Below are 10,189 nucleotides of genomic sequence, written 5' to 3' on the forward strand. Positions count from 1 at the left end.
TTGATTGACGTGGCGAGTGTAAGCCAACTATGTTATCTCCCCTTTTATCATTATATTACATGGGATGTTTGTGAAGATTGCCTAACTTGCGACATATGCCTTCAATGCGATTATGTCTCTAAGTCGTGCCTCGACACGTGGGAGCTATAGTCGCATCGAGGGTGTTACAGGTGGTCAGTGGCTGTAGGGGATCGACGCATCTCTGGGAGAAATCTTTGCTCCGGTCTTCATCAAAACCGGCGTCCGCGGGTGTTGGGATCTTCTTGGATGCATCGTTGTGGAGGTGTGCTCCTCCACCCCACGGCTTTGGCTCCGGAGGGAAACCATATTGTCGGTGTCAAAACCGGTAGATCTCGGGTAGGGGGTCCCGAACTGTGCATTTAAGGATCAAAGGTAACATGAGGCAGGGGACACGATGTTTACCCAGGTTCAGGCCCTCTTGATGGAGGTAATACCCTACTTCCTGCTTGATTGACTTTGATGAATATAGGGGTTACAAGAGTTGATCTACCACGAGATCGTAATGGCTAAACCCTAGATGTCTAGCCTGTATGGTTATGATTGCCTCTCTGGACTAAATCCTCCGGTTTATATAGACATCGGAGGGGGCTAGGCTTGTACAGAGTCAGTTTACAGAGAAAGGAATCTTCATATCCGCATGCCAAGCTTGCCTTCCATGCCAAGGAGAGTCCCATCCGGACACGGGGAAAAGTCTTCCATTTTGTATCTTCACGGCCCACCAGTCCGGCCGACCTCACACAGCCGGATGCCCAAGGATACCGTAGTCCTGGACTCCCTCACTCATATCCACTGGATCGGGCGATGGAGGCATCTTAGCGTCTTTCTCCTCCTTGGGGGCATCGTCTCGGAGCCGGCCTACGACTGGGTGACCGGTGGATGGCGGCATCTTCGCCGTGGATAGGCGGCATCTTCGCTATGTGGTTTGCTGATGTGGGGCACTGGTTTCTGTTTGGCAACGATGATGGCGTCGAGAGAAGCTTCGGTCATGGCATGGACTTCAGTAGTCAGTTCTTCCCGGCATGCTCGAGGTGCCCTTCCGTGGTTGCTTGGTTGTTTCGAAGTCGGTGCTACATTGGAGTGTCCAGGTGGTGACTATGACATGCACTCGATGGTCGTTCGTGAAAGGCACGTTCGGCACAAGTCCTGCATATTTCGCTTGCGATGCTTGTCGTCAAAGTCGGAGGCTCGAAGCTGTCGGTTGCTTGCGCATGTGGTCATCTGTTGGCATGTGCCGGCATGGTTTCTGTAGTTGTTTGCGGGTTGGCTTCGATGACGGAGCTCTATGATGAAATCGGAATCGCCCGTTCGGGGCAACCGGTGATGACGATGACACTTGTGACTCCTCAGCATGCGTCTTTCTTCTTTGCAGCTCTGTGTGCCATGTCGGTGGCCAAGTTGGCCGGTGATGCCCATGTCATATGGGTTGGGATGTATCGGTTTTAGCCTGGTTTTCCGTCAATTAACCAGGCAATTCTCTTCTTCTTAATCAATGAAAATGATAGGTCTTTTGCCTCATTTCAAGAAAAACAATAAAAGCATTGTATCCCATGCTTTGTCATCCAAATAATATCTCTGAGGTCCTGCAAAATATTGTGCGAGCTTTACATATAATGGCAAACCAAATGTAAGTAGGCGATGGGATCTGGAATTCAGAGAAAGCATTTAGATGTGAATATCTAAGAGGACAATAGCTAGAACCACCGACAACACTCTTTTTTTCAATATCAGGAGCTAATACAGATTTACGGTCAGTAAATTTTACCATGGTATTTTGGTTTTCCTCCAATATTTCAAATGATCTGAAGGTGCTTTAAGAGATTAAAAAAATAGTATTCATATCCCACCCACTTTTGTTCTTTTGGGAACATATATATATATAATCATTTATCACATCATATGTACCACATGAGTACACTATATATAGAATCATGTACACTATAGAATCATGTGACCATATTTGATTTGCGTTTTTTTAGATAAGGAGGATGACCCTCGGCCTCTGCATTTGGGTGATGTATGCAAATACACCGATTAGTCTGAAGCCGCCATCTTGACAACAGGTGTCGCTACTCCTATCCACTTGATGAGGGGGTGTCGATTGTTCAAGCCGAATACCAAAGAGACATCGCGCCAAAGCGTAACATGTAAAGCCCGAGGCCCCAACCAAGCTGCATTGCTAGGTCTGGGGCACACAACGGTCCCGCGCACTCACAAAGGAGGCCGGCGGCGTCTTCCACCGATCTATCTTCAGAGCAGGTACTGACGCATCTACCGTGCCAGGCCCGCCGTCGACGCCACCACGACGCTAGACAACGCCACCATCATCCTGCACGCGCCCGTCGCCAAAACTCGGCATCGCCATGCCACCAAGATCCGCCGTCAGCCTTGCCGTAGGTGTAACACCGCTCCTCTTCTTGTCCCCTCCAGCCAGAACTTGCTCCAAAACGATGCCCCTAGGAGGGAGAACGATATCAAAGGCGCGGTCATTGTCCAATCCGGTAGACCTAGATCTAGGTTTTTGCCCGGAACATCCCGATCGAGTTGACGTGACCTGCAACGACGATGCCTCAAGAAGGAAACGACGTCAGAGAAGCCGTCGTCGTCCGCCTAGACCGCAGTCAAGCATAATTTTCATCGGAAGCTACGTCGTCCTGATCTCGCGGCTAGCTGGAACCGCACGGAGCCTCGCCATAAAGACGTATGCCGCCGCCGGTACTTCGGTGAAGATCCTCTATACCCTCATCGGAGCCCTCATCGCGCCACCAACCATCCACGAGAAGAATCGACGGCGGATCTGGGTGGGATCCAGATCCGCCGCAGTCGCCATGCCCATCATCGCCAGAGGACACACTGGTTCCTGGCGGCCATGGAGGGTTAGCACGGCTGCCGCACGACGAGGGGCGCCTCTCTGGCCGCTGCGCACATGCTCCTCGCTCGACTCACTCCAGCCGATCCATGAGGGTCGCCGCCGCATCCAGCACACCAGCCCCTTCGGCGCCGGGCCAGCCGCCACCGCGGCCTATCCGGCGGCAGTGACAGAGAGAAGGCTGCATCATGGTTGGCTGCTGGCGGCGCTGAGATCACCCCTGGCGGCGCCCTAGGGAGGCATCGCGAGGGGGCCGCTGGGTGCGTCTTCCAACTGTTGACTGGACTAGTTGGAGAAGATAAACAAATCTCCTCCATTTGACTTGCGTATTTAGCTTCTGATCTCTCTGGTTGGAGAAGAACACAACTAATGTTCTTTAGTGCACACTGAACATTTGACTTGCGTAGTTTGTGAGGAAACTTTGCAAGCATTTAGAACCTTTGTCAATGTTTGCCATTTTTTCTATTGTTTTAGATTTTTACTGTTCATATCAAGCTCATATGAGATGGAGGCATGGAGCTAAGGGCATTTAGTGGTTGTTTAGAGCGAGACGGCCAGACGGCCAGCAGCCCAGCACACACCACCAGGTCGCCGGCGGGCGCCACCGCTGCGCTGCCGTCCGTCGCCGTCACCGTCCGCCGTCATCCGCCGACTCTGGAGCCACGCCATGCATGCGCTAGTAGTTGTACCTGTCCTCTACGCCGGACTCGTTTTCTAGTGCCTGCTTGTACTCTTAAGCAGATTTGTCGAAGAGAAAGGAGCCGTAGGCCATGCTACAACAACCGACTTGACACTTTGTTTCCTTCTCTGCCTTAAGATCAAGGTACGTACTATAGGTGGTCGCGAGAAACAGATTCCAAAACCAACACAAGTCCTAGTTGGAGCCGAATTCATCTACTCCTATATATCAGCGCCTACGTGCACCTATAAACATACAAGATCCTTTACGTCCGTCCATAGGAGAAACATCGATCGAGTCCTCCCGGCCACTGCGATCGACATTGACACAGAGTTTCACGCCATCAACACCATCGCGGTCGCGGCCATCGCCATGGGGAGGAAGAGCACAGCAACAACATCTTCCTTGGAAGAATCCTTCGCCGACATCGACAGGTCGGTGGCGAAAATAACTTCCGACGTCGCGAGAGCTACCAAACAATTCTGCGTGCAGGAGGGCAAAGGCGAATGCATGGACAAGGTGGACGCATGGGCTGCTGCGTGCTCGGGGCTGGACAAGATCGAATCCTTGGCGTGCACCACCGCGCAGGCCGCGCTGCTCAACTGCCTAACCGACGATCCATCTGTGACTTTGAGGAGTCGGCTGGCCTCATTATTTATACATAGCTAATTAATGTATTAGCGCCCTATGCCTAGCTATAGATAGTTTCATTATGGATGTCGTCTTAGAGATAAATTACTTTCAGATTCATGTTTTTTGTTTCGAGTGGAGTTGTTCATGATTCATCCATACATGTTACCCGCGAGATATTAATGCGCTCAAGCCTGCTAAACTGGTCTAGTGGTCTGAGCTTGGGCGAGGAGGAGAGCCAGGTAAGCCGGCAGACGGCAAGGTCAATAATATCGCTGAGTTGTCGGTCCTGCAAATTATTATACAAGCCTTAGATATGATGGCAAACCATGGAACTGTAAGTAGGCAATGGGAAAGGACAATTGTTAGGTACATATTTTGTTAGTAGGAGGACCCCTCTTCCTCGCCCGTGACCGCGTCCCGCTCCTCTCCCAGCGAGCTCCCCCTCTTCTCTCCCTCCCCGCTGTCGTCGCCGGCGCCCGCCGCGTGCCTGGCCCAGGTGACGCTGGTGGCGGCGGCCCCTGGCCTTCCCCCTCCTGGGGTTCCTTCGGCGCGGGGCGGAGTGGCTCTGGGAGGCGGTGGCGGTGTGCCGAGCTGGTGGAGGGTGGTGGCTCGGTTGCCGGCGTGCAGCGGCGCGGGGGGCGGAGCTTTGCGGGGCCTGGTTTGCCTCTGTTGCGGCGTCCGGTTGGCAAACCGCATCGGTGCTGGAGGCACTGGCCCCCTGCGCGACGGCGGTGGAGGCGGTTCCCTCCCGTACGACACCGGTGCTTCTGCCCTTGCCTATGTCCTTACCTCTGTTCTCTTGACCTCGTGGTGGTGTTCGCAGTGGGGCGGTGAGGATAAGTCCAAGACTGTGGTGACGTGTGCTTGCGGGCAGCAAGATGGTTGGATGGCTCCCGTTCGAGTTGGTAGTGGTGCTTGGGGGTGTGGGAGAAATCCCCGCCGGTTCATCTGGCTCCGACGCGGTGACGCCTGAGGGTACCGCCATTCCTTCCCGTAGGGCGCCGGTGCTACCCATCCCCCGCTGCCCTCCGCGTGCCGGGGGAAACCCTAGGATATGTCCGGGCAACAGCGTCGTTGGTGTCGCATTCCTTTTGAAGGTGCTGCTTGGTACGCGGCGGCCCGGTGCCATGGCGTGTGGTGGGACGAAGATGGAGGGCGCAGCGGCGGCGGATCATTCGTGCTCGTTGACCTACCGTTTTTGGCATTTATTTCTTCTTGTTTTTTCCTTTTGGGCTTGATGTGTCGTTCGCCCCGGCAGTTACATTGTGATCGGTGTTCGCTGCTTTATAATATAATGCGGGGGGAAACCCTTTTTGTTAAAGGACAGTTGTTACGGAGATCAAACAGCTACAATGATGCGCGGTGGGGTCTGGAGTTCAGGAAAATATTTTTAAAGTGAGTATCTAAGAAGACAGTAGTTGGAACCATCGACAACACTCTATTTTCTAGCACAAGTCAACAGAGATTCACACTAAGTAAAATGTTACCATAATATTTGTGTTTTCCTTCTTCAGACGATTTGAAGCAGGATAAAGAGGGAAATAAATCAGTATTAATATCCACCTTAGAAAGTGCATATATATACCATATAACACTTAATTGATAAACCAAGGCAGAAAGTGTATATATCGGACTTCCATACAGCTGTAGTCTTGCTTAGCTCTTCCTATGAAAACAGAACGGTGTGAGCACGGGATGGGTGTGAGCAAGCCACCAGGAAAATATTTATCACATCATTTGTACCACATGAGTACATTACAGAATCACGTGACCATTTGACTTGCATGTTTTTTTATTCGATCTCTTGCATAGGAATCGGGTAAATAGAAACATTGTGTTTGGTTGGAGGAATACTAAGACAAAGGATTCATAAACGTATGAGCGTTGTCGACAATTACATTTGCAATCTGTTGAGTCTTGAATGATCCGAAGGCACCAACTTCGACAGAAGATGTAATATCCATTTTATCTCAATTAGTTGTGGTCATGCATGAGGGTCATCACTTAATCTACAAGGAAGAGAGCAGTCCAAGCGAAAATGTGTCTTGGAGGATGGGCTCCACATAGCCCTTTATTTCTTTTATTGGGAAAAATATTTCATATGCCTCCATTTTGAAAACACACACATATGCACATAGATGTAGAAATACACTTCTTGATCATCGACCCAATAGGTCTGCTCTTCGAATGTAAAAGTTGTATCTTCTGAATTCTGGTCAGAATGGCCACTGCTGCATTATTCAGAATGAAACAAAGATCACAAACGTGAGCTTTTCCCATCTTGTACTTAACGTGGAAAAACATCGAAGAAGCTAAAGGTCTCTATGGCTCAGCAAATGTTGGAGATAAATTTAATGCACATTACAAGTATCTGAATCTTAACAAGATACATAACCTGGTAGTGCGTAGAAAAATACCCCCTCACAAGAAGCTGGGAACATGTTAATCATCACGCTCTTTTTATTACTCAACCATGCAGCAGCATGGCTAAAGAACTAATCAGATTAATTAGTTACTACCTACTGTTTACTAGGAACAGTATCAACATGCATATAATTTGATTTAAGCTACAAATAGAGCAGGAGGCGCTTGAGGTTAATTGATTGAAGAAACAAGGACACAGTCTGACATTAACTAGCTGCTATTATAGGCATTACCGAGAGATAGGGCTATCAGTTGCCAATGGTCACTGCAACGGCGGCTTTGTGGAGCATTACAAACAGTACTATAGAAGCAGAGCACTAAGTGACTACAGAGGCTGCAAAGGTAATAAACACCACCAAAAAAAGGTCCTTGAGAAGAATGCCGCTTACCCCTGCATACTTCTCGATATGCCAAACACTGACTAAAACCTGAATTCGCCTTGGCACAATTAACAAACTATAAATCACAATCACACCGTTAGTTCTGCTGCTGCATTACTCAGAGTGAAACAAAGTTAGTTCTACAGCTCTTAAACATACAAGATTCCATTGCTAAAACTGCTCATGAAAGAGATTATCATTCAATTCAAATCAATAATACTAAAACAAAACTCACCTCACCATGCCGAAAGTCTTTCCTTCTGTGGCTAGACATTTTGCCAACGCAAAAGTGAACATCACTAGCTCCAGCATTGCGCATCTCAAACAGGGCTCCAGCAGAGGAAGCAGAGAACAAGTGCACAACCATCTACTTGAACATTAACATCTGCTTCCCAAGGAAAGCATGCACCGTGACAAGGGAGCCAAACCGTAGGAACAAATTAAGATCTGCTACACTCCTCCTGACAGCAATCACAACACCCACCACACAAGCTGACCACTTGCTTGCACCAGATCAGCTGAACACGTCATCTTGCACGTACGCCTTCTCCGTTCCCTGGCCCGGTAACTGAACAACTTCAGTTTTGTCAGACTAGTTCACCTGTCCGGTGTCCAGCTCAGACTAGTTCACCTGTCTGGTGTCCAGCGCTTCCGTTTCGACAGTCACACTGTCGTCCACATCCGTCCGTGTGGCACGGAGTTCAAATTTTGGCATGCGTATCCTACCATAGCTACAGCTGTCAAACACCAGAGTGAAAACTAGAGTAGAAACAACTCATCTTCAAGTGCTGCTTTCTCCTTTCTCTCTTCATGTCCAACTCACCATCGACAACTCCTGCACCATCGGGGCTGCAAAAGGTTTCTGCGGCTCCCAATTTTATTACTATGAGGATAGCTCCTGCTAAACGGGAGGCTGACTTTTGATAGTGGGCTAACCAAAACAAGACATTGCTGGTGGCTATCATGCTCATTTTTCCTCCACCCCCTTGACACTCACATTTTTGTTTTTCTTGAATATTGTAGATAGACTAAAACTAAACACACAAACAACTCTGAATTCATAGCACACTCACTTTGACAACCCAAGGCATGGTTATATATAACACTTAGACACATCTCTCGTCCTTGTGAGCTCTTCTTATATGAAACAAATATATTGTGAGCATGTGATTTATCATTCAGGAATCGTTTGTCAAAGACATTTTTAGCATGTGACCATTCTACTTGCATGTTGAGTTCCTCATCTGTTGCCAGTGACATATGGTATGTGGTTGAAGGGAACCCACAGTTCAAAAGTACAGTGAAGTTACTAAATGCGTGAGTGGTGGAACGAGAAAAACATTTGCAAACACTAATCTTGAACGATCCGAAGTAACCAACCTTCCTGTAGTGCCATTTGCTGTTTGGGTAGACTCGAAAATAGGCTTCCGAATTGTGTTCATTCAACAGAACTTGTATTGATTTTGTATATGAGCGGTGTTCCAGATCATCCAAAGAAACCATCTTTCCTCTAAAAAAATCTACAGCTCACATAATATGCATAAGCCAGTACCAATGTCGAGTGAAGCACACCAACCTAGGGCCCATTTGGAACGCAGAAATTTCACAAATTGTCTGCGTGCATTTCACATGAAACATCGATTTGGTACAGAAAATTTTCCACTGCTTCACGGACATTACTATACAGCCTTTATCAGATCAACACCAGAATAACTCTCACGGGCATTTTTGTTTTTGGAGAAATACACAGAATACTGATTGATCTTAAATAATGTAGGAAGTAATTAGATAGCTCTGACTTAAATACCTTTGTTGCCTGATTAGAAAAAATAGTGTTCTTTCCAAAAGAAGCCAAAACTGCTAGAATGCAAAATATAATGAAAAGCCTGGAGGCTGGATATTTCAACAAATAAGCCAGTGGGCATTTGAACTGTCTTTGTGTGCCCAGAACACATCTTTTTCCATCTGTTAGTCCTAGAACCTGTATGGCAGCCCTCCACTCCTCACTTCTCAACTCTCAACACGATGTAGATGTGGAGTGTCACTTTTGCCTGCAGGCTGCTGCACGCCGCTCCGAGGAAAGCGCGAAAAGCTAACTCGTTCGGTGCCACTCGGCCGCTCCAAGAGCAGAGCGGCGGAGCGGAAGGCTACCGAACAGGGTCTTAATAACATCTTCACAGTGCTACACACCCAGACATTAAAAACTCTTAATAAGGTCATCATTAGGAGGAGGCTTGTTTTATTACCTGCAAGTAAATGCTTAAATGGAACGATCAAAATTATTATATTTATATTGCCACTAAAAGATGGCTATTCTACCAACGTGAAACATCAATACAGACTGAGTGAAAACTAAAGGAGTAGAAGTGACTACTCTTCGACCTCCCGTGTTGCTTTCTCCTTTCTCCATGTAGCACTCACTATCGACACTCCTACAACATTAAAGATATGAAGCCATCTGAGATGAGGGAGATGCAGGCAAAGTAAAGTGCAGACCCTAGCAGATTTGATTAGCTGAGGACCAGAGTGGCCATTGCTAGCTTCAGACTTGGCACATGACTGGAAAATCTACGAAATTTAAGCAGTATGTGCCGACAGCATGGTAGGTCTTCTCCTGAGAGCTACCAAGGTCGCTGTGGCTCCCGATTCCAGTAATGTCAGTACTCTCGCCGTCGAATGTGAGGGTGTCTTCTGTAGATGGAGAAAGCAAGACACGACATTGTCAGTTGTTTTCAGATGCTCGTCCCTTCACCTCTTTGACACTCACATTTTTTGTTTTCCTCCAATATCTTAGATGGACTGCAGCTAAAGAGTGAAGCAAATTTGAATTCGAATCACAAACCTACTTTTGACATCCTATGATCCTAAGGCAGGGCTATATATAAGGCTTCGACACATCTCTAGTCTTTGTTAGATATTCCTATGAAACAAACATATTGTAATTAATCATGGGATATGTGTGTTGAAAGGGCCATTCAGGAATCGTTTATCATAACAGTTTTGTCATGCGAGTAGACTGAAGAATGATGTGACCATTCTACATGCATGTTTACTTTTCTTTCTCCTGCCAAAATCAAGGTGTAGGGAGGTACATTGTGTTTGGTTGGATCTCATTCAAAAGAATGGAGAGAAGTTCCAAAATGCGTGGTTTGTGGAATGGAATATGCATTTGCAAACTGGTTAACC

This window comes from Triticum aestivum, chromosome 1A, assembly GCF_018294505.1.
Source record: "Triticum aestivum cultivar Chinese Spring chromosome 1A, IWGSC CS RefSeq v2.1, whole genome shotgun sequence".
NCBI lineage: Eukaryota > Viridiplantae > Streptophyta > Magnoliopsida > Poales > Poaceae > Triticum > Triticum aestivum.